The sequence below is a fragment of the Lampetra fluviatilis genome, chromosome 27 (genome assembly GCF_964198595.1).
Source record: "Lampetra fluviatilis chromosome 27, kcLamFluv1.1, whole genome shotgun sequence".
NCBI classification, from domain to species: Eukaryota; Metazoa; Chordata; class Hyperoartia; order Petromyzontiformes; family Petromyzontidae; genus Lampetra; species Lampetra fluviatilis.
Window position 1 is genome coordinate 7,809,148 of NC_136301.1, and position 25,932 is coordinate 7,835,079.

At 50.3% G+C, this 25,932-nt stretch overlaps 1 protein-coding gene across 2 annotated transcripts in view; it reads right to left on the bottom strand.

Moving 5' to 3' along the window:
- LOC144942353 (uncharacterized) overlaps positions 1-25,932 on the bottom strand; it is a 273,147-nt gene that overhangs the window by 97,333 nt on the left and 149,882 nt on the right. For both annotated transcript variants that reach the window (XM_078869177.1, XM_078869176.1), the window contains exon 2: positions 11,097-11,202. The gene's annotated coding sequence lies outside the window, so the exon portion shown is untranslated. The remainder of the gene's footprint in view (positions 1-11,096; positions 11,203-25,932) is intronic.

Here is a 25,932-nt window from a genome sequence, read left to right on the forward strand (position 1 = left end):
CCAGAATGTTCTAAATGTCATTTTTGTCCCTTTAGTTTTATTGTTTTGCTCGATGACTTGGAAGATGCACGGGAACGCATCGGGCGCTGCGGAGATGCCAGCCGATTGCATCTATAGAGGACTGCGCACCGGTGCGAGTCGGTGCCCCAGGGGCAATGGTTTATGGGGCGGGGGTGGGTGAGTGGGTGGGTGGGGAGGGAGAGGCGGGGGTGGCTGGGTGGGTGGGGGAGGGAGAGGCGGGGTGAGGAGGTGGGCGGTGGTCGGTGGGTGGGTTGGGAGGGAGGGAGAGGCGGGGGTGGGAGGGGGGTGGGGGAGGGAGGGAGAGGCGGGGGTGGGAGGTGGGCGGGGGTGGGTGGGTGGGAAGCGGGGGAGAGGTAGGGGTGGGAGGGTGGAGGGGGAGGGAGGTAGAGGCGGGGGTGGGAGGGGTGACTTAGCGCTAATGAGGCCCAAATTAGGCCGAGTCCGGCCCAAGACTTCTTCCTGACCCACGAGGCCCATCGCGCCGGGCATTCGTTTTTTTTTTCCGCGACGTCAGACAACGACGAACGGGCGAAGACGCGAACACGTTGTAGTAATGCCTCCTTCTGTGAACGTCACCGGTGAAAATGAACGTGTCTCTGAAGCACGTGGAGGAGGAGGAGGTTGAGGAGGAGGATGAGGAGGAGGTTGAGGATGAGGGTTGCAGCGGGCTAATTCCTCCTTGAAAAGTCGCACAAACCGCATTGCACCCAATTGGTTTTCTTTGCCACGCACGCGACGATAGGTCAAAGGTTAATCTGAAATGTGCATGGATCTGGTGACGTGGCCAAGTGGCGGTGAGGACCCCGTGACCTCGTTCGTGAGCAACAGCAACATCTGTAATAGTAGCATCTGTAATAGCAGCATCTCTAATAGTAGCATCTGCAACAGCAACATCTGTAATAGCAGCATCTGTAATAGTAGCATCTGTAATAGTAGCATCTCTAATAGTAGCATCTGCAACAGCAACATCTGTAATAGCAGCATCTGTAATAGTAGCATCTCTAATAGTAGCATCTGCAACAGCAACATCTGTAATAGTAGCATCTGTAATAGTAGCATCTCTAATAGTAGCATCTGCAACAGCAACATCTGTAATAGCAGCATCTGTAATAGTAGCATCTCTAATAGTAGCATCTGCAACAGCAACATCTGTAATAGCAGCATCTGTAATAGTAGCATCTCTAATAGTAGCATCTGTAATAGTAGCATCTCTAATAGTAGCATCTGCAACAGCAACATCTGTAATAGCAGCATCTGTAATAGTAGCATCTCTAATAGTAGCATCTGCAACAGCAACATCTGTAATAGCAGCATCTGTAATAGTAGCATCTCTAATAGTAGCATCTGTAATAGTAGCATCTGTAATAGTAGCATCTGTAATAGTAGCATCTCTAATAGTAGCATCTGTAATAGTAGCATCTGTAATAGTAGCATCTGTAATAGTAGCATCTGTAATAGTAGCATCTGTAATAGCAGCATCTGTAATAGCAGCATCTGTAATAGTAGCATCTGTAATAGCAACATCTGTAATAGTAGCATCTGTAATAGCAGCATCTGTAATAGTAGCATCTGTAATAGTAGCATCTGTAATAGTAGCATCTGTAATAGCAGCATCTGTAATAGCAGCATCTGTAATAGTAGCATCTGTAATAGCAGCATCTGTAATAGCAGCATCTGTAATAGTAGCATCTGTAATAGCAGCATCTGTAATAGCAACATCTGTAATAGTAGCATCTGTAATAGTAGCATCTGTAATAGCAGCATCTGTAATAGCAGCATCTGTAATAGTAGCATCTGTAATAGTAGCATCTGTAATAGTAGCATCTGTAATAGTAGCATCTGTAATAGTAGCATCTGTAATAGTAGCATCTGTAATAGTAGCATCTGTAATAGCGGCATCTGTTATAGTGACATCTGTTATAGCAGCATCTGTAATAGTAGCATATGTAATAGCGGCATCTGTTATAGTAACATCTGTAATAGCAACATCTGTAATAGTAGCATCTGTAATAGTAGCATCTGCAATAGCAGCATCTGTAATAGTAGCATCTGTAATAGTAGCATCTGTAATAGTAGCATCTGTAATAGTAGCATCTGTAATAGTAGCATCTGTAATAGCAGCATCTGTAATAGTAGCATCTGTAATAGTAGCATCTGTAATAGTAGCATCTGTAATAGTAGCATCTGTAATAGTAGCATCTGTAATAGTAGCATCTGCAATAGCAGCATCTGTAATAGTAGCATCTGTAATAGTAGCATCTGTAATAGTAGCATCTGTAATATTAGCATCTCTAATAGTAGCATCTGTAATAGTAGCATCTGTAATAGTAGCATCTGTAATAGTAGCATCTGTAATAGCAGCATCTGTAATAGCAGCATTTGTAATAGTAGCATCTGTAATAGTAGCATCTGTAATAGCAGCATCTGTAATAGCAGCATCTGTAATAGTAGCATCTGTAATAGTAGCATCTGTAATAGCAGCATCTGTAATAGTAGCATCTGTAATAGCAGCATTTGTAATAGTAGCATCTCTAATAGTAGCATCTGTAATAGCAGCATCTGCAATAGCAGCATCTGTAATAGCAGCATCTGCAATAGCAGCATCTGTAATAGCAGCATCTGCAATAGTAGCATCTGTAATAGTAGCATCTGTAATAGCAGCATCTGCAATAGTAGCATCTGTAATAGTAGCATCTGTAATAGTAGCATCTGTAATAGCAGCATCTGTAATAGTAGCATCTCTAATAGTAGCATCTGTAATAGTAGCATCTGTAATAGTAGCATCTGTAATAGTAGCATCTGTAATAGTAGCATCTGTAATAGCGGCATCTGTTATAGTGACATCTGTTATAGCAGCATCTGTAATAGTAGCATATGTAATAGCGGCATCTGTTATAGTGACATCTGTAATAGTAGCATCTGTAATAGTAGCATCTGTAATAGTAGCATCTGTAATAGTAGCATCTGTAATAGTAGCATCTGCAATAGCAGCATCTGTAATAGTAGCATCTGTTATAGTAGCATCTGTAATAATAGCATCTGCAATAGCAGCATCTGTAATAGTAGCATCTGTAATAGTAGCATCTGTAATATTAGCATCTGTAATAGTAGCATCTGTAATAGCGGCATCTATAATAGCGGCATCTGTAATAGCGGCATCTGTAATAGTAGCATCTGTAATAGTAGCATCTGTAATAGCGGCATCTATAATAGCGGCATCTGTAATAGCGGCATCTGTTATAGTGACATCTGTAATAGCAGCATCTGTAATAACAGCATCTGTAATAGCAACATCTGTAACAGGGACATCTGTTATAGCGACTTCTGTAATAGCGACATCTGTAATAGCAGCATCTGTAATAGCGGCATCTGCAGTAGCAGTATATGCAATAGTAGTGTCTGTAATAGCAGCTTCTGTAATAGCGACTTCTGTAATAGCAGCATCTGCAATAGCGATATCTATAATAGCGGTGTTTGTAATAGCGGAGTTTGTAATAGCAGCATATGTAATAGAGGCGTTTGTAATAGCGGCGTTTGTAATAGCCACACTGATGCGTCTATGACAAGGGTGGGCCAACCTGTAACAGACCAAGATCCAACATGTACCCATAAGTTCTACAAAGAGCCAAGTTTATATACACACACATATATGTGTGTGTATATATTCTTGGATCTTTCGGTAAAGTCACGTAGAAAGGAAATAATAAAATAATTAAAAAATTACATAATAAAAGATAATTTTATTTTATTACGTTTTACGTTTATTATTTTACTTTATTATTTCCCTTCTACGTGACTTTACCGAAAGAACCAAAAAGATAAATCCGTGCAGTCACGAAAGCTTTCAATCGAAATTTACGCGCGCGCGCGTGCGTGTATATCGATAGTTTATATTTTTTGGCACAGCACGGGAGACGTCCACGACTCGTCCGCCGCGAATGCGACAGCAGCGCGTTCTGCGGCACACCCCTTGCACGGAGCCCGCGACGCGGATGGATTCAAGAGGGACCGCAACGCGGCTCGGACGACGGCACTGGACCACCGGCTAGCCAGCGCGGCCCTCCCCCTCCCGCTGTCGCCCCAACGGGCGTGACGCTCCTCTGGTTGATGCGTCTATGACGCCACTCGAACCACCGCTGGGCTCGATGCGGCACCGGTAACGATGAAGGCTGAGGGGTAGCGGGGAGGGGGGTGAACCTACCACGAACTCGGTGTTTCTGCCTTCCCCCCCTCCCCCTGCTGCTGCTCTATGTAAGACCGGGAGCAAGAGCAGAGCCCCTCACCATTCTGGCGAATTGCCCGATGATGCTGGATGCAATTAACAGAGAAACGTCGTGCTACTCAAACGTTGTAAATGTTGTGGTTTCACGCTTCAACACACCGGTGGGCTAAAGCAGTGAACTATTTTGTCTTTTGTCGACGTGACACTTTGTTGCTGATTGGCCCGTGTCGGGTGGGTGGAGGGTTACGACACATTTATAAATAACGCGATCTAAACCCAAAAACGTTGATTATGAATAATATTGGTCGCGAAAGCCTACGTGTTCCCCCCCTCTGCCTCGCCAGTCCCCCCCCCCCCGCCCCGACTCTCCACACTCAGACCGCTCTCCCCCGCAACAGCGCCACGCCGCGTAAACACGTGGCGAGGTTCTTCGTACGTTCGTGAGCACGCTTCGCACAACGCGAGAAGCACCGTTACAGCGCGGTTTTCGAGCCCTCGAATGCGAACTACTTTGTTGAGCTGCGTGGCTGAGCGGCGCAGTGATGTGGTACGCGGAGTGATACGGTAACGGTGTGGCGGCGTGACCCTCACTGTGTGTGTGTGTGTGTGGTAGTAGTAGTTACATCGTATCTGGCCGAACGTTATCGTGATGAATTATTGATGGTGGGGAAATGCTTTCGCTTCGTGCGTTTAGTGGGTTTTTTTTTGCTGAACACGGCACTTCAAGGGGAACGCGTCTACTGAGTTAAACGGAGATTTACCCTGCAGAAAAATACATTCGCGAATTCTACTGCCCCGCACATTTTCAAGAACTAAACCCTCGTTGATGTTATGGGACTTTACCGTCTTGTAAAAAAAAAAAAAAACCTCTTTGTATTTATTTTTAAGTCAAACACAGCCGCAAAATGTCGTGCAATATGTTGGCGAAAATCGAGAATATTCTTCGTAGCCTTTTGAAATCTGCTGCGGAAATTCAAACTTACGTATGAATATTTATATTCTTGATTCTTTCGGTAAAGTCACGTAGAAGGGAAATAATAAAATAATAAAAATAAAACGTAATCAAATTCTCACGACGTTTCCGCCACAACGCAAGCAGCCGTCCTCAGGTGAAGAAACACAGAGCTGTCGGTAAGACAGCGCTCCAATGAACACTGCTAAGCTTGGCAGCGTATTTTAGGCTGGGTGGGAGGAGGAGAGAGCCTTGACAAAGGAGTTTACATATCAACAGAGGAATTTAGCATATTGATGACAAATGCAGATATGGGGTGAGTCACTCCTTGCGGAATGTGTAGGCGGTGCGGGGGGTCTCAAAGTCATATTATGCTCGTGTATTATGTAGGATTAGCTCTGTTTCTTCACCTGAGGACGGCTGCTTGCGTTGTGGCCGAAACGTCGTGAGAATTTTATTATATTATGTTTTATTTTTATAATTTTATTATTTCCCTTCTACGTGACTTTACCGAATGAACCAAGAATATGAATCCCTGCAGTCACGAAAGCTTTAAACCGAAATTTACGTATGAATCTTCATTTGAAGGAATCCATACTGTTTGGTTCTTTAGGTAAAGTCACGTGGGTAGAAATACAATAAAATAAAACAAATCACGACGTTTCGCCTACTTCAACATTTGTCTTGATGCGGTTGTTCCACCTGATGATGATTGCTCGTGTTGCGATCGAAACCGTCGTGATTTCTTTCATTTTGTTTTATTTCTACTTACGAATAAAAAAAAAACTTCGTAGCGAACAAAAAAGAACACGTCACGCCCGTATGGGGGAAGTCTTTAGGTGTGACTCGCGTAACGGATGCGTCGCGCACAAAAGCGCTCGCCACAGACGAACCACAACACCGCGCTGATCTCGTCAAGGGGCATAAACCATCATCGCGCGAACTACTCCGCTCATCCCGGCGGCAGCAGCAGCAGCTGCAGCAGCCGCAGCAGCTGCAGCAGCAGCAGCAGCTGCAGCACCAGCAGCAGCAGTAGCAGCAGCAGCTGCAGTAGCAGCAGCATCACCGACTTTTGGGTGAGCCATAGAACAAAGACTGTGACTGGCGATTTAAAGCTTTCGTGACTGCAGGGATTCATCTTCTTGGTTCTTCCGGTAAAGTCACGTAGAAGGAAAATAATAAAATAATAAAAATAAAACAATAAAATAATTCTCTCGACGTTTCGGCCACAACGCAAGCAGCCGTCTTCAGGTGACCCTGGTGCGACCGGGTACGGGTACTGGTAAGGAATCAAAACCCGTTTGCGACCTCTGGGGCTTGGTGGAGGCAGTGAAGGGAAGGGAGGGGAGGGAAGGGAGGGAGGGAGGGAAGGGAATTAAATAGAAGGGAGGGAGGGGGGAAAGGGAAGCGAAGGGCAGGGGAGGGGAGGGGGAGGGGAGGGAATGGGGACCTCTCTTAAGGCTCGGGGAGGTAGGCCAAGAGGTGGTTTCGTTGAGATGTCATTCGTCATGGGCAGGTCGCTTTGGAAAAATTCGTTAAACGCTCAGTGGGTTTTTTCTGGTAAAACAAAGAAAAAAGTAAAATGTGTATCTTTTTAAAGTGATTTGTTGACCTTTGCTATACTTGGCACTGCTGTTGTAGTTTTCGGATCGTATGTAGTTGTAACGTTCGGAGCCCGTGCCCCCGACTGGACATCTGTGAGAAAGAGCTTCATAGCTCATCGGATTCCGCCTCCTCCTCCAGTTTGAACAAAGATTCTGATGATTCTGGTGCCGATTACCAAACGTCGTGCGGCGGTGCCAAAGAGACAATGGAGCCCCAACAGTCGCCGGATTGCAACAGCAGCAGCAGCAACAGCAGCTGCAGCAACAGCAGCAGCAACAGCAGCAGCAACAACAGCAGCAGCAACAGCAGCAGCAGCAACAGCAGCAGCAGCAACAGCAGCAACAGCAGCACCAAAAACAGCAGCAGCAGTAACAGCAGCAGCAACAGCAGCAACAGCAGCAGCAGCAACAACAGCAGCAACAGCAGCAACAGCAACAGCAGCAGCAGCAACAGCAGCAGCAACAGCAGCAGCAGCAAAACAGCAGCAACAGCAGCAGCAACGGCAACAACAGCAGCAACAACAACAGCAACAACAACAGCAACAACAGCAGCAACAACAGCAGCAATAAAGGCATCAGCAGCAGCAACAGCGCGCTCGATCGTACATCATTCGCTATACAGGCGCTGCACACGCGAGCACTGTCCTGCCAAAGGCTAAAATAAACATAATTAGCGATCGTTTAATTGGCGTGTTGGAGAGAGAGAGAGAGAAAAATATAATTGAATGTAAAAAAAAAAATTAGCACCTTAAAAAATGACATTACAGAAGAAAAAAAAACACTCCCCAAAAAAAAATCACCTTGACCGGACGTGAATCCAATAGCGGACGCGATCCAGTTAATTAGGACGACAGCGAGACGACGATAATTGGGAGACGGGGAGAGAGGTGGAGAAACGAGAGTCGCAGTGAGTGAGAGAGTGGGAGAGTGTGGCAGAGATAAATGGGGGGTGGGGGTGAGAGAGCAGGGGGGGGGTGCTACCCACACACTCAAATTAGCCACGGTTGGCTATGTACGGCGCCTATGCAATGTCAACACACGCGCGCTATGCCGAGCGCACGTTGCAACCTTCTCCTGCACGGCGTCCGTGCCGCAGCCTGCCAGAGGTGAGGGATGATGGAGCAACCCTATATAGTCTGTCGAGGTGAGAGCGAGAGATGGAGGGATGGAGAGAGCGCGGCTCGAGGTGCAGTAATGAGCTACCCGTCGGAGGCCGTTGGACTGCGAGAAGGGCTGCGTGCAGAACGAGAGAGTGAGCGATAGAGTGAGCGAGAGAGTGAGCGAGAGAGAGAGTGACCGAGAGAGTGAGCGAGAGAGTGAGCGAGAGAATGACCGAGAGAGTGAGCGAGAGAGTGAGCGAGAGAATGAGCGAGAGAGTGAGCGAGCGAAAGAGTGAGCGAGAGAGTGAGCGAGAGAGTGAGCGAGCGAGAGAGTGAGCGAGAGAGTGAGCGAGAGAATGACCGAGAGAGTGAGCGAGAGAGTGAGCGATAGAGTGAGCGAGAGAGTGAGCGAGAGAATGACCGAGAGAGTGAGCGAGAGAGTGAGCGAGAGAATGACCGAGAGAGTGAGCGAGAGAATGACCGAGAGAGTGAGCGAGAGAGTGAGCGAGAGAATGAGCGAGAGAGTGAGGGAGCGAGAAAGTGAGCGAGAGAGTGAGCGATAGAGTGAGCGAGAGAGTGAGCGAGAGAGTGAGCGAGAGAGTGAGCGAGAGAGTGAGCGAGAGAGTGAGCGAGAGAGTGAGCGAGAGAGTGAGCGATAGAGTGAGCGAGAGAGTGAGCGAGAGAGAGAGTGACCGAGAGAGTGAGCGAGAGAGTGAGCGAGAGAGAGAGTGACCGAGAGAGTGAGCGAGAGAGTGAGCGAGAGAATGACCGAGAGAGTGAGCGAGAGAGTGACCGAGAGAGTGAGCGAGAGAGTGAGCGAGAGAATGACCGAGAGAGTGAACGAGAGAGTGAGCGAGAGAGTGAGCGATAGAGTGAGCGAGAGAATGAGCGAGAGAGTGAGCGAGAGAGTGACCGAGAGAGTGAGCGAGAGAGTGAGCGAGAGAGTGAGCGATAGAGTGAGCGAGAGAATGACCGAGAGAGTGAGCGAGAGAGTGAGCGAGAGAGTGAGCGATAGAGTGAGCGAGAGAATGAGCGAGAGAGTGAGCGAGAGAGTGAGCGATAGAGTGAGCGATAGAGTGAGCGAGAGAGTGAGCGAGAGAGAGAGTGACCGAGAGAGTGAGCGAGAGAGTGAGCGAGAGAATGACCGAGAGAGTGAGCGAGAGAGTGAGCGAGAGAGTGAGCGAGCGAGAGAGTGAGCGAGAGAGTGAGCGAGAGAGAGAGTGAGCGAGAGAGAGAGAGTGACCGAGAGAGTGAGCGAGAGAGTGAGCGAGAAAGTGAGCGAGAGAGTGACCGAGAGAGTGACCGAGAGAGTGAGCGAGAGAGTGACCGAGAGAGTGACCGAGAGAGTGAGCGAGAGAGTGAGCGAGAGAGTGACCGAGAGAGTGACCGAGAGAGTGACCGAGAGAGTGAGCGAGAGAGTGAGCGAGAGGTGGGGGTTTACATAAAGCAAAGTAAAAAAAAAATTACGAAATGATGAACGAAGCAAAGTGCCGACTACACCGAGCATCTTCTTGTTTCCACTGATCGTAAAAAAAAGAGAGATGGAGAGAGATGAAATATTTATTTTAAAAAAGGGGTGGAGGGGTGGGGCACATAAAGCAAAGCATTGAAAAAAAAAACGAAATGATGAACGAAGCAAAGTGCCGACTGCACCGAGCATCTTCTTGGTTCTTTCGGTAAAGTCACGTAGAATGGAAATAATAAAATGATCAAATTAAACATAATAAGATAATGAGAATTAGTGAGAATTATATTTTATTATGTTTTATTCTATTATTTTATTATTTCCATTCTACGTGACTTTTACCGAAAGAACCAAGAAGATGAATCCCTGCAGTCACGAAAGAAGCTTTAAATCGAAATTACACCGAGCATCTTCTTGTTTCCTCTGATCACAAAAAATAAAAAAAATAAAAATAAAAAAAAATAAAAAGAGCGAGAGCGAGTGGAAAGGGACTGGAGGCAGACGAGAGGGAACCCGTAATGGGAGCAGGGCCCCCTGATAGCGATCGGTTGCTGCCTCCGAGCTGCTGCGACGAGAGCCTCTACAGATCGCTACGATTACAGCCACCTTCATTAGGGCCACCGTGTACGCGGGGAGGAGCGGTGGCGCAGTGATTAGCGCCGCGCCACGACGCATGCGTGTGCGTATGCTGAATTCAGTTCGCACCGCACGTAGAGCCAACCGCGCTGATCGGAGGGTTCGACCCGAGTTCGATTCAACAACAACAACAACGACGACCGCCATTCGCCACTGAGTGGCCGTGACGTCAGCACGGCGCTTGTGCCAGGCTAGGTGCACGTTGAGGCCGCTGGCAGCAGGAGGTGACGGGGCAGACCCAGCAGGTGCCACGGGTCGACTGGCTGAGATTCGCGCGCACGGTCAGCGACGATTTACTTTGAAGCGGTCTCGGGCATCCCCTGGGTCGACTCAGCCTCAAATTGGAACCCTGTTGCGATGTGCAAACTCCCCCCCCCACCTCGTGTGCCACTGTGCCGTCCTTCATAGGCGGTGCTCGCTAACAGCACTTGCTCCAACAGTCCGTTAGAGGCTACACGGGGGGGGGGGGATCTTTATCTTTGTGTGACGTGCGTGCGTGTGCGTGTTGTCACAGGTCGACTCAGCCTCAAATGAGTACCTGGTGCAGTGTGTAAACATCGACACTAGGGAGACAAAGGCGGCCGGGCGTGGTGTTGGCCACCCACCCCCTCGTGTGCCGTGCCCGCCTTGTTCGGTGCTCGCTAACAGCACTTGCCCCGAAAGTCTATTAAGGCTATACGGGGGATCTTTATCTTTGTTGTCACAGTAGGGGTCACAGGTGGTGCATCAGCCAGTCATCTCAGTCGACCCGTGTGGCACCTGCTGGGTCTGCCCCGTGACCTCCTGCCAGCGGGCGTTCGACACTTCACGTGGCCTCAACGTGCACATGGCCTGGCACAAGCGTCGTGGCGACGTCACCGCCACTTAGCGGCGAATGGCGGATGTTGTTGTTGTGTGTGTGTGTCAGTGTGAGTGTACCGTTCCGGCCTTCATAGGTGCTCGCTAACAGCACTTGCCCCAACAGTCTGTTAAGGCTATGAGGGGGATCTTTGTCTTTGTCAGTGTGCGTGTGTGTGTGACACCTGCCCCACGTGTGCCCCCACTCCCACCACGTGACACACCCCCCCCCCAGACCCCTCCGCCCCCCATCACCTGCCTGAGTTCAATGGCGGGCGGGCGGGGGGGGGCTGCCACAAGGTCACCAGCAGCAGCAGAGGCCGGGGGGCTCGCAGCCCCCAACGCGCCGCGGGCACCCGCGCGCCCTGCAAAGCGACACAGACACGGACAGCGCTGATTGGTCAGGAACTTAGCGCCCCCCCTTCCCGCCGCCGCCCCCCCCACAACAGCAGCCCCACCCGCCCCGCTAACACCCTCACTACACCCCTCCCCCACAACAGCCCCCCCCCCACAACAGCCCCCCCCTCTACCCCCCCCACCCACAGCAGACTCCTCCCCCCCACAGAAGCCCCCTTCCCACGCTACCCCCCCACCTTCAACAGCCCTCTCTCCGCCATCCCACAGCATCCCCCCCCCCCCTGCTACTGCCCCTCCCCCCCAGGCCCCCCCCCCTCACAACGGGGGCCCCTCCCCCCCACTCCCCAGAGCTGCGTTGTGACCTGGTCGTCACAAATCATCGCAGCTCGGCCAAGTGGCGCCTCATCATCGTCGTCGTTGTCATCGTCATCATCGTCGTGGCGCGGGTATTCATTATCAGTACTCTCTAAACGCGTAGGGACGTTGATTCTAAATGTGTAGGGGGTGGGCGGGAAATCGGAGGATCCGGATGAAGAAATCCACGCGAGCACGGGGAGAGATAGAGAGAAAGACGCAGACTCCAAATATACAGCAGCAGCAGCAGGCATCGTCAGGGTCGGGATCGAACCCGCTACCTCCTGTAAACCAGGCGAGGTAGTTAACATGTCCTAGCCACCGTGATGATAGGGAGAAAGACGCAGACTCCAAATATACAGCAGCAGGCATCGTCAGGGTAGGGATCGAACCCACGACCTCCTGTACACCAGGCGAGGGAGTCAACATCTCCCGTCGGATCGCCTCCAGATCGCCCCTGGCCACGTTCACTTCGCCAACTGTGCCCGTGGGAGGGGAGCAGCACCGGCTGCTGCTAATTCTTGGCCGCGTCTCAATCTGGAAAGTTTGTTGCGGAGTTTGTTTTTGTTTTGTGGAGGGAGGCAAATGAACCAGGAGGCCGCAATAGCAAATTTTCACCAATGGTTCAGGGAAGGGAGCGGAGGGAGGGAGGGAGGGGGGTATTTCTTGACGCGTTGGGCTACCGAGGATGCTTTGTGTAATGTGACGAATGCAGGGCATCTGGTGATGGGATTTTGAGGGTGATTTTTTTTCTTGCTGGTGTCTCTGAACACAGTGACACACTATGGGATTGATGTTACGCGGGAAAACCGCGTGATATGTTTGATTGAATAAAGGGGCACAAAGGCAAATAAAAAAAAAACGATATTATGAACGACGGACGCTTGCGTTGCGCCCGAAACGTCGTGATTTATTTTATACCTACGTGACTTTACCGACAGAACCAAAGCGCATTGATGAACGAAGCAAGATGCCGACAAAACGAGCATCTTTCTTTTTCTTCTGCTCGTAACAAAAAGAGGAGGGAGGGAGCCTTGAGGCGACAATGGCAAATGTTCACCAATGGTTCAGGGAAAGAAGGGAGGGAGGTCTGAACTTCGATTTAAAGCTTTCGTGACTGCAGGGATTAATCTTCTTGGTTCGTTCGGTAAAGTCACGTAGAAGGGAAGTAATAAAATAATAGAAATTAAACATAATACAATAATATACCCTACCCGATTATTTTATTATGTTTTATTTTTATTATTTTCTTACTTCCCTTCTACGTGACTTTACCGAAAGAACCAAGAAGAGGTCTGAACTGTTTGTGTAAAATTTCCAATTGTGGCCTCCAGGCAGAGGTCGCAACCGGGTACCCGATACCCGTACCCTACCCGATACCCGGCTACCCGTACCCGGCCGGGTACGGGTACCCGTTTGCGACCCTGGTGCGGCCGGGTACGGGTACGGGTAGGCCGTGAGTCACTGGTGAGTCACCGTTTGTCACTCATTTCCCAACGTCTTGTCTCTTCTCACAATTCAAGTTCCTAGAATCAACCCACCCGCACCTGCAACATGGCTTCATCCCAGAGGTCGCAATCGGGTACCCGTAGCCGTACCCTACACGATACCCGACTGGGTATGGGTAGCCGGGTAGGGTACGGGTACCCGTTTGCGACCCTGGTGCGGCCGGGTACGGGTACGGGTAAGGAATCAAAACCCGTTTGCGACCTCTGCCTCCAGGTTTCTCGCCGACTACGGGCGTGAACAGCGCGGCTGTCCGCAGCCGTCTCACGCGGGTGTGCGACGTGCGCTGGCAAAATGTAAGTAATATTTAAAACGACTTTTTTTTAAAACACGCTTTAGTGAAATGTACCCTACTCGTAATGGCAGAACTCCACGACTCCAGGAAGTGGCCCCGAAGCTTGACGTAACGTAAGGTAACGTGGTGAATTACAGCCAGCGTGAGTTGAGCGTAGACAGTTAGACCCAAGCCGAAACATAACATATAAAATTGAATGTTTAACAATACTTATTTTTTATTTTTATGATAGAATATAGTATTGTCGTCAGTATGACATAAGTATACCAAGTTTGCAATCGATACCACATTGGGAAGTGGGTTAAAATTGAGTTACAATATTTGAGGATACGACAACAACAATAGACAGAGTGAGTTCATAGAAAGCGTGTAACAAGATTGTTTAAAAAAAAAATTATGATAGAATATGGTATTGACATAAGTATACCAAGTTTGCAGTCGATACCACATTGGAAAGTGGGTTAAAATTGAGTTACAACATTTGAGGATACGACAACAACAACAACAACAACGACAACAACAGACAGAGTGAGTTAAATAAAAGCGTGTAAATAAATAAGATCTCGGATCAGCGACCACCGAAGGGTTGGCAATCCATGGGTGCCGTGAGCGGCGTGCGAGTGGAGTGTTCATTAAGCAGGAGTGACAGCACAAGCTTCTGTCTTCAGGTGGAACCGTCATCTGAAGACGGAAGCTTGTGTTGCCTCCGAAACGTCGTGATTTAATTTATTTTTACCTACGTGACTTTACCGAAAAAAACAAAGAGTATGAATCCTTAATGAATAAAATAAAAATAAATCTTTATTTCCCACGACGTGACTTTACCAAAAGAACCAAAGAGTATGGATTCCTGCATTAACGAAAGCTTCAAATCAAGATTGAAACAAATACATATTTTTTTAAAGGTACGTAAACGAGTCCATATGAAAATTCGCATCGTTTGAATGAAAATATAACTTGAATTTTGGCAAGTACATTTCGATTTTTTTCTCTTAAAATAAATAACGTAATGTAGTCGAATGCAAATCACGATTTCACGTTGCATTTTCCCGTCGACGATTTCAGGCCTCCAGAAAAAACCCAACAGAACGGGAAGTGCCCTTGGACGAGGAATCGCTCACTGAGACCTCTCAGAATCGGTACTGGGGAGACGAGAAGCTACAACAACAACATCATCATGACCACCACCACGTGTCAAAACCGCCTTTGTCTCTCTCAGCCGCCTTTGTCGCTGACGCACGTGACCACAATACCAAAGGTTCCCCGTATAGCCTCGAACAGACTGCTGGGGCAAGTGCTGTTAGCGAGCACAGACTGAGGCCAGCACCACGCCCGGCCGCCTTTGCCTCCCCAATGCTGAGGTTTACACACCACATAGGATACTCATTTAAGGCTGAGTCGACCTAGGAGAGGCGCAGGACTAGTTCAGAGAATCGTCACCGGTGTTGGCCGTGAGCGGGAATCGAACTCGGGTGAAATTGGGTTTCCGCTAGGCCAACACCACCACCACCACCGCTACCGCGATTTTATCGCCACATCATCACGTCCATCTCATTTTAGAGCGAATCAACCCGCAGGAGGGAAGACATCATCATCATCATCATAATAACTCTGCCGTTTTACCAAACGGACCGCGTCTCCCGACGCTGCTCGTTTGCGCATCGCAGAGGGGAGAGAAGAGACCGGGCAGCAGCTCCAAGTAGCAGCAGCAACAGCTATCAGCAGTAGCTCCAAACAGCAGCAGCAACCCCTAGCAGCAGTAGCTCCAAACAGCAGCAGCAACAGCTAGCAGCAGTAGCAGCACCAAGCAACAGCTAGCAGCAGCAGCAGCAACAACTGCAGCTGCAGCTAATAACAAATAGCAGCAGCAACAAGCAGCAGAAGCTAGGAATAAATATCAGTATCAGCAGCAAAGGTCAATGGTCTCGACTCGGTGAAGCGTGGATCTTAACTCGAGCCAGAGTTGATGACAGTGAGAATGGCGAGCGGCATACGAAGAGAGAGAGAGAGGGAGGGAGAGGGATGGTTTTTGAATAAATTTTAATATATTTAAAACACTTTTAGGAACGCAGCGAGCGACGAGGCATTACGGTAATCCAACATTTATAAACTAAAAGGCACGCAGCCAGCCTCTCGGCTTGAAGACGGGGCAGCATGGGGTCTTAGTCGCGCTACGTTTGTATAAATGTGGTCAGGAAGTGGAACCCGCCGTGCAGAATTGCAGGTAGCGCTCTATTATGCATGAATGTGCGTTGAACTTATTTTGCACCATACGTAGCTAAACGAACTCATCGGAGTTTGCCGCGGGGAAGGACATCAAGCGAAACACAAAAAAGCATGTATATGAAAAATAATATATTCTAATAGAAATTAATTTGTCGGTCGAGATGATGGTTCAGAAGTGCAGAGCGCCCAGTGGCTTACTAATATCGGAAGGAACCACCTAGTTCCACCAGCACACAGGGGATTATTGTGTCCGTCCGTCGTGCATCCAAAAATGGGAGGGGTGGGGCTGGGTGGAGAGGGGAGGGTGGAGGGTGGGAGGCGTGGGTCTGGGTGGGGAGGGGCTGGTCACCCCGTGGTGCCCTTATAAAACTCAACGTTTAACCTACTCACGCCGGCGTTTACCTATCTTGAACTTTGCGCTCCGACCATGTTTTCGTACTGCTCGTTGTTGTGGCGTTCTTAGCCCGTGCCCCGATTGAATATATGTGAAGGAGAGCTTTATAGCTCATATGATTTCTCCTGCAGTATAAATACAGATTTTTGGTTCTGATCATCGCGCGCGTTCAGATGCGCTTCTGCGGCCGTCTGGAACGCTCTTCCTTCTGATAACATATTCCTGCGGAGGGAGCTGGTAGGAACGTTGGGTTTCTCGGTCAATAGCCAAGGTCAACGGCGGCGTGGTGTATTCCGCAAATATGCCCGACTGTGAGGGCGGGCACAAGCCGGCGTGAGTAGGTTAAACGTTGAGTTTTATAAGGGCACCACGGGGTGACCAGCCCATCCCCACCCAGCCCCACCCCTCCCACCCCCCACCCAGCCCCACCCTCCCCACCCAGCCCCTCCCCACCCAGCCCCTACCCACCCTCCACACCCAGTCCCTCCCCACCCAGCCCCTTCCTCCCCACCCAGCCCCTCCCTGCACGATGGACGGACGGACACAATAATCCCCTGTGGGCTGGTGTAACCTGGCGGTTCCTACCAGTACAAAGCGGATCGGGTTCTTTTCTTTGTGTTAGATCGCGTGAATATAAATGTGTCGTTAAACCCGCCACCACCCGACACGGCCAGCTAGTAAGGCTTGCGTCACGTGCAACATGTACAGCGGCAAAGTCATCTAAATAGCGGTGGCGCGTGTCAGACAGAAGCCGACGCCGCTGCGAGGTTGACCCGGAGTTCGCGTGACGATGGTTTCATCCTCCCTCGAGGCCAACATCCAAAATCCAAAAGCCTTTTAAAGGTGGAGTGCCCCACTCGAGTTGGAGTTGATCCTTTTAAAGGTGGAGGTGCCTCACCTCTAGATGGAGTTTATTCCGAGCTTCGAAGCTTCCCAGCGCCGAGGGGTTCCTTGCGGCGGCGTTTAAAAAATAATTCCATCCCCCCTCGACAAGACTCAGCCGGGCGAAGCGAGAGACGCGACGATTCGGAGGAGTCAGCGCGGTCATCCGCCCTGGACGACTCGCGGCCTCAACATGTTCACCCCACACCCCACCCCATCTCACCCCACCTCACCACACCCCACCCCACCCCACCTCATCCCACCCCACACCCCACCCCACCTCACCCCACCCACCTCATCCCATCCCACCTCACCCCACCCCACCCACCCCACCACACCCCACCCCACCTCACCCCACCTCACCCCACCCCACCCCACCTCATCTCACCCCACACCCCACCCCATCCCACCCCACCCACCTCATCCCATCCCACCTCACCCCACCCCACCCACCCCACCGCACCCCACCCCATCTCACCCCACCTCACCCCACCCCACCCCACCTCATCCCACCCCACACCCCACCCCACCTCACCCCACCTCACCCCACCCCACCTCATCCCACCCCACCTCACCCCACCCCACCCACCTCATCCCATCCCACCTCACCCCACCCCACCCACCCCACCGCACCCCACCTCACCCCACCCCACCTCACCCCATCCCACCCACCTCATCCCATCCCACCTCACCCCACCCCACCCACCCCATCCCACCCCACCACACCCCACCCCACCTCACCCCATCCCACCCCACCCCACCCCACCCACCTCATCCCATCCCACCTCACCCCACCCACCCCACCCCACCGCACCCCACCTCACCCCACCCCACCCACCTCATCCCATCCCACCTCACCCCACCCCACCCACCCCATCCCACCCCACCACACCCCACCCCACCTCACCCCATCCCACCCCACTCCACCTCACCCCACCCCACTGCACCCCACCCCACCTCACCCCACCTCACCCCACCCCATCCCACCCACCCTACACCACCCCACCCCACTCCACCTCACCCCACCCCACCGCACCCCACCCCACCTCACCCCACTCCACCCACCTCATCCCATCCCATCCCACCTCACCCCACCCCACCCACCCCACTCCACCTCACCCCACCCCACCGCACCCCACCCCACCTCACCCCACCTCACCCCACCCCATCCCACCCCACCCTACACCACCCCACCCCACTCCACCTCACCCCACCCCACCGCACCGCACCCCACCCCACCTCACCCCACTCCACCCACCTCATCCCATCCCATCCCACCTCACCCCACCCCACCCACTCCACCTCACCCCACCCCACCGCACCGCACCCCACCCCACCTCACCCCACTCCACCCACCTCATCCCATCCCATCCCACCTCACCCCACCCCACCCACTCCACCTCACCCCACACCCCACCACACCCAACCTCACCTCACCCCACCCCATCCCACCTCACTCATTCCAAGACGCCTTGGCCAACACGGGCGGGGTGAGGCCCTTGGTCTGCCGGCACCGTCCCGTCAGCTCATCGCTCACAAGACCAGCGCACGCACACGTGGCGGTGCCTCGCCATGCCCACCCCCCAGAACCTCTACGCCTTCCATGGCTAACATGACGAACATTGCCGTGTGGTCAGGATATATAAATATACGTCACGAAATTATTGTCATTTTGTTTTTTAACCTCTCTACGTGACTTTACCGAAATACCCAAAGAATAGAAATTAACCTCGTTGCAAAGTGCGATCATTTCGCGTTCAAAAATAAACACATCCAGATCGTCGTCATCGTCGTCGTGACCGATGGCGAGCGAGCAGCGCCCTCCCCTCCCCAAGGCCCCCGCTCGCGGTTGTCCTAAGCAGCTGATCGCTGTTGCTGGTTGCGCCCAACGGCTGTGGGTGTCCACCCCAGCGGCCGCGGCTGTGAGACCCTCAAAGGAGGTGGGGGGGGGGGGTAAGACACTGCAGAAGAAGCCGACGCGGCTCTACAGATGGAGGCACTGAGAATACTCTTAGGTTTTTTCGGTAAAGTCACGTAGGTAAAAAAGAAAGTTAAAATTTCGATTTAAAGCTTTCGTGACTGCAGGGATTCATCTTCTTGGTTCTTTCGGTAAAGTCACGTAGAGGGAAGAAATAAAATGATAAAAATAAAACATTTTATTTTATTATGTTTTATTTTTATTATTTTATTACTTCCCTCTACGTGATAAAATTTAAAGTTAATAAAAGTAATAATGGAAATAAAATAAAATAATAAATCACGACGTTTCGGAGGCAACACAAGTCTCCGTCATCAGGTGGGACCGTCACAGCTAAAATGACTGCATCAAAGCACTGAGAATTACGAAACGGCTCCGTCGTGCTTCTTGTTTTGCTCGTTGTGTTAAAGCAACACTGCTGATAAGAATCATGGGAATAAGAATAATACGTCTGCCTCCCTGAACACACTAAGGGCGAGATCACCGATCCTGCGTCCACAGGCCTTCAAATGGCGAGCACGCACACGGACACACGGGGAATCTCCTAACGTCACCGCACGCCTTGTAGGAGTGAGTCTTTGAGCTACGGTGAACCAAGGATTATTGCAATCCCAGCTCACTATTGCAATCTCGGGTAACGATGTCAATCCCAGGTCACTATTGAAAACCCAGGTCACTATTGAAAACCCAGGTCACTATTGAAAACCCAGGTCACTATTGAAAACCCAGGTCACTATTGAAAACCCAGGTTACTATTGAAAACCCAGGTCACTATTTCAATCCCACGTCACTATTGAAAACCCAGGTCACTATTTAAATCCCAGGTCACTATTTAAATCCCACGTCACTATTTAAATCCCACGTCACTATTGAAAACCCAGATCACTATTGAAAACCCAGGTCACTATTGAAAACCCAGGTCACTCTTTCAATCCCAGGTCACTATTGCAATCTCGGGTCACTATTTAAATCCCAGGTCACTATTTCAATCCCAGATCACTATTGCAATCAGGTCACTCTTTCAATCCGCACATCTGATGAACACGGTTGGCTACGTACGACGCGAAAGAAGCTCGACATTTATACATGGCGACACACACACACACAGGTCACTCATTCAATCCCAGGCCACTCTTACAAATGAGACCCTGCTCATCTATTCAGCTCTCGCCTCGTGTTGTTTAACAATATGCACTTGACTTAACCTTCAAATTGAAGCTATGAACTAAACTCTCTTTTTATTTTGCCAGGGTAATGCCCGCTGAGCTGCACAGCTCTTCTTCAGAGGCGACATGGCCACAACGAAGTGGCTCGTCACGTGGACATTCAAAGCAGCTGCCAAACGCTCTAAACGCGTGATGGTGATTCTACATGTGGAGGGGAAAACCGGAGGACCTGGAGAAAAAAAATCCACGCGACCACGGGGAGAGAGACGCACACTCCAAATACACAGTACGTGTCAGGGTCAGGATCGAACCCACGCACCTCCTGTATACCAGGCGAGGTAGTTAACATCTCCTAGCCACCGTGATGATGATGAGAGAGAGATACGCAAACTCCAAATATACAGCACGTGTCAGGGTCGGGATCGAACCCACGACCTCCTGTCCACCAGGCGAGGTAGTTAACATCTCCTAGCCACCGTGATGATGATGAGAGAGAGATACGCAAACTCCAAATATACAGCACGTGTCAGGGTCGGGATCGAACCCACGACCTCCTGTCCACTAGGCGAGATAGTTAACATCTCCTAGCCACCGTGATGATGATGAGAGAGAGATACGCAAACTCCAAATATACAGCAGCCGTCGTCAGGGTCGGGATCGAACCCACGACCTCTTGTCCACCAGGCGAGGTAGTTAACATCTCCTAGCCACCGTGATGCCCTCCTGGGTGTGTGCGAGGCGCCTATTGGCCGAGTTGGGCATCAAGGCTGAATAATTGAGCGCGCATTTTTTGTTTGTATTTTGCTATCCCTTCTGGTGCGAGGCAACCGCAAGGTTCGCTAAGTTTCACGGATAAAAGACCGCGGTTAGTTTCACGGGCAGCGGGGGTCAGTTAGGGGGGGGGGGGTGCTGGCACCATGGATTATGTTGTATAATCCTAAAACTAGAGTCATTTTGCTAGGTACATTTTTTTTGTCATTTAGATTATTCGGCAAAGGTTGGATTGTCACGCGGGCACACAACGTCGCGGGAGACTCGTTGACGGCCACAGTGCCAGGCAGGCGCCACCCCCATTAACCGGGGGGGAGGGGGGGGTCCTGGCGGGTTCGAACCGTGAACCTCTGCAACGTGAACTCCACGTGCCCTCCACGTGAACTCCACGTGAACTCCACGTGAACTCCGCGTGACCTCCGCGTGAACTCCACGTGAACTCCACGTGAACTCCACGTGAACTCCACGTGAACTCCACGTGAACTCCACGTGAGCTCCACGTGAACTCCACGTGAACTCCACATGAACTCCACGTGAACTCCACGTCCCACGTGAACTCCACATGAACTCCACATGAACTCCACGTGAGCTTCCACTCGAAGGGCCCGTGGGGTCTCCGATGCGCCAGTGGCGATGAGGAGCGGAAGCGCACAGGCGCTCTCACGGGTGTGCTGGGTGGAGGTGGGTGGACGTGGGTGGAGGTGGGTGGAGGTGGGCGGAGGTGGGTGGAGGTGGGTGGAGGTGGGTGGAGGTGGGTGGAGGTGGGTGGGGGAGCGACGTGAGTGCCGGTGATTGCAGGAACTTCGTGCAAGAGGTTCAACACTCCAAGGCCGTAGCCATGGAGTCAACATTGGGGGGGAACCAAATCTTCCAGGGGGTCTGGGGGTCCCCCCCCCCCCCAGAAAAAAAATAATCTAAATTTGAAAACTCATTTCCTGACATTTCCTGCCTAAACTATTAAAAAAATTCATGAACACATAGGAGGGACTTTTTATTTATTTTTACAATAATGTCTAATAGTGTGTTGTATTACATTGCTCTGTTTTTTCTTTTTTACCTTTTCATTGCATGTAATGGCAGAGATTAGGGATTAATAAAGTACAACCATAACCACAATCATACAAACAGAAATCTATTTTATGGCAATATATTGGGGCGGACATTTTGAGCATATTTGAATATTGGGGGGGGGATGTGTCCTGTCCCCCCCCCAATATATATTATAATTACGGCCTTGCAACACACGTACACGGAGAGAGAAAATCAATTCTTGAATTGCGGCCACGAATTGTAGCGATGCATTGACGGCTGAATCTTCAAGTGCCCTTCATCCGTAGTGTTCTCTTTCTAACTCGGTGGCCATGTTTGTTTGTTGTAGTACAGAGTTAGACTGATGGCCTTAATCTAAGTTGTCTTGTGGTTGTTGTTGTTGTTGTTTGACTTGTATCCCACTGGGATATTTGCACAGCGTTGGTGTACGGTGATTTTTTTCTGCAATATTTTGCTGTCTTTTCTTGGATTTTCTGTTTGCGCGTAGTCACTTTAAGATGTTTTCTTGTTCATGTTTTTGTTTGTTTGTTTGTTGCGGTTGCACCCGATTCAAGAGCCGAATGGCTCACAGGGCTTTACCTAATAAATGAACTTTGATGAACTTTTGAAGTGAACTTTAAAGCCACGGAGGTAACAAAAAAATAATAATATATCACGACGTTTCGATCGCAACACAAGCGTTCGTCCTCAGGCTTGTGACTTTTTACCGAAAGAACCAAAGAGTATGGGGATTCCTGCAGTCACGAAAGCTTCAAATCACGATTAGATCTTCCTCTTCCTCCACGCGTCTGTCCCACTCGTTGTGGGGCGTTCCGCTCCCATTGCCAATCTTCACCATGCGGCTCCGTCCTGCGCCATCTTTCTCTCCGCTACTACGGGCCACCGTGTCCCATCGCACCACATCGCCCCGCCCCCCACCCCGTCTTCTTCTGCCTTACCTCTTGATCTCTTTCCTTGCCACTTGCCATCACCTGCCACCTTCTGACCCACATCATTTCCCTGATGTCTCTCCACGTGGCCGAACCACACCAGAGCCTTCTCTCTCTCTCTCTCATCTTCTCTGTGATTGATATCACCTTGAGTCTTTCTCTCACTTCTTCGCTTATCCCTAACGCGTGTGTGTGTGTGTTCTAAGTTGTTTGTGCAGGTGCCAAACCCCACCTTTTGTATCCTCATGTGGCCGTGTACCTCTGTGGTTGAGTGCCTCTGTGTGGTTGTGGTTGTGTACCCTGAATCGATTTGTTCCTGAAATGTTTTCTTTCTAACTTTTGTATAGAAGAACAACAAAGACTAAGGACGTTTGTGTTATTCGCAAACGTTAGCAGCCACCTCCCCTCTCTCCCCACGCTTATCCACCCGTTCCCGCACCTCCTCCCGCAACCCGCCTCGCTGCTGACTGCCGCAGAAAGCCACTCAGACGAGTCAACCTCCTCTGCCTCCAGACCGCATCCGACGACTTAATTCTACTCCGAAAGAGCTCACCGGCACGGTCATTATTATTATAATCTCCATATATATAAAAGGCAAAGTTGTGATTATGTGTGTCTGTTCAAAATGTTTAGCGTACTTCCCGACATGCAACAAACTGGAAATTTGCCATGTGGGTACTTTCCAGACTGTCCACCATGCACAAATTATACAAATACACTTAATAATGCATTTATTTTTTGCACAGCAAGTGAGCTGTGACGTCACATCTGTCACGTGACCCGCGCACGTGGAAGCGTCACGCATTGTAGTGTAGTGGGTAGCGCGCTGCGCTACGAACCCGGCGACCCAGGTTCGATTCCCGCTCACGGCCACCACCGGTGACGATTATTTCAACCGCTCCTGGGCCTCCCCTAGGCCGACTCGGCCTCAAACGAGTAACTGCTGTGGTGTGTGAACATCGCCACTGGGGAGACAAAGGCGGCCGGGTGTGGTTAATCCAAGTCCCGGGCAAAGCCGGGTAATAAAGCTAGTTATGATTCTAGATTTGAAGCTTTCGTGACTGCAAGGATTCATATTCATAGGTTGTTTTTTTTCGGTAAAGTCACGTAGGTAAAAATTTAAAATTAAAATGAATAAAATATAAATAAAATAAAAATCACGACGTTTCGGAGGCAACACAAGCTTCCGTCTTCAGGTGGAACCGTCACAGCACGATAGCTGTATCAAGTAAGATTATAAAATATCACGACTGTCGACAATGATAAAGCGACGATGACTGCAAGGCCCCATCGCTTTGACCTGAGGGGTGATCAGAGACCCATCCCCCCCACCCGCCTGCCCCGCACACTCCACCACCACCACCATCGCCACCACTGCCACAACGCTCTAGACGGCAACATTTCTTGTCGAGATTCAAAGCTCAGCACTTGAGAACTTGTTTGCTGATAATTGGTTCTTTACCCTTCTATCTGGCAACAAAACTGACACCTTTTTTACAAGGAGTCATGTTTGCATAGACCGCAAAAGAACATAACTCTGATAATTTATTAGTTTGTCAGTTTTGTTGCCAGATAGAAGGGTAAAGAACCAATTATCATATTTTACTGGCAAATGAGGTTCCCATAGAACTTGTTTGCTGTCGCGTTCAGCTTTCTGTCCTTCCCACCACCACCAACCCCCACACTGACGCACCTCCGATGAGCACGGTTTGGGGCTGCGTACGGTGCGAAAGAAGTCCAGCATACGAACACGGAGAAAGGAAATCCATCCTTGAGTCGCGGCTACGAATTGTGACGATGCACGGCGGGTGAATCGTTAAGTGCTCCCTTTTATCCTCGTGTTCATTATCCCTATGTAAGTAGTATTCTATGCACACCCGATAAGTACGGTTTGGCTAGGTACGGCGCGAAAGAAGTTCAACGTGCACATAGACAGTGTCCGCCATCTTCTTGGTTCTTTCGGTAAAGTCACGTAGAATTGAAATAATAAAATAATAAAAATAAAACATAATAAAATAATTCTCACGACGTTTCGGCCACAACGCAAGCAGCCGTCCTCAGGTGGAGAACAGGTCTGTCGAGGAGACAGACCGTGAGAATTATTTTATTATGTTTTATTTTTATTATTTTATTATTTCAATTCTACGTGACTTTACGGAAAGAACCAAGAAGATGAATCCCTGCAGTCACGAAAGCTTTAAATCGAAATTTAGTGTCCGCCATCTCGCGTCGTCCGCACGGCGGGGATCGAGCGTTTCCCCTTCTCGCGCCCGCGGGTTTTCCCCGCGCTGCTCCGGGTCTTCCTCCTCCTCCTCCTCCCGCGTGCAGAGACGCTCATGGCATTGGCTGAGAACATCTTAGTGCATCGAGGACTGCAGGAGCTCGGGCAGTTGTTGGTCGCGCCGACTCACTAGGCCTCGCTGATGCAGCGTTAATTCTGTCGTGGTTCCTCGGCGTTTGCGAGAGAATGCACGTTCGCATAAGGGACGCCCTTCTCTGTGTATTCAGTATGGGGCTACATTAGATGCATGAGATAATGTAGCCTCAGCTTCGTGAGAGACAAGCGGACGAGACACTTCCCAAGCCAGCCGAGACGAGCCCTCCGTCTCCGACATCCTCGCTGTATTGTTTAGACATTATCGTAATATTTTATTTTTGTATGTATTTATTTAATTATCTCACGTGAATAACGTCCAATATCGACGATCGGTGCCGTGTGTTTGGCTCGTTAAGAGAGACCGCTCACACGCAGAAGACATCCGCGGAAGCACCCGATTTCAGTGCAGCACACAGAGAAGACAACCGCGGAAGCACTCTGGTTATAGTGCAGCAACACAGAGAAGACATCCGCGGAAGCACCCCGGTTATTGTGCAGCAACACAGAGAAGACAACCGCGGAAGCACTCTGGTTATAGTGCAGCAACACAGAGAAGACATCCGCGGAAGCACCCCGGTTAATGTGCAGCAACACAGAGAAGACAGCCGCGGAAGCACCCCGGTTATTGTGCAGCAACACAGAGAAGACATCCGCGGAAGCACTCTGGTTCCAGTGCAGCAACACAGAGAAGACATCCGCGGAAGCCCTCTGGTTATAGTGCAGCAACATAGAGAAGACATCCGCGGAAGCACCCCGGTTATGTGCAGCAACACAGAGAAAACATCCGCGGAAGCACTCTGGTTCCTGTGC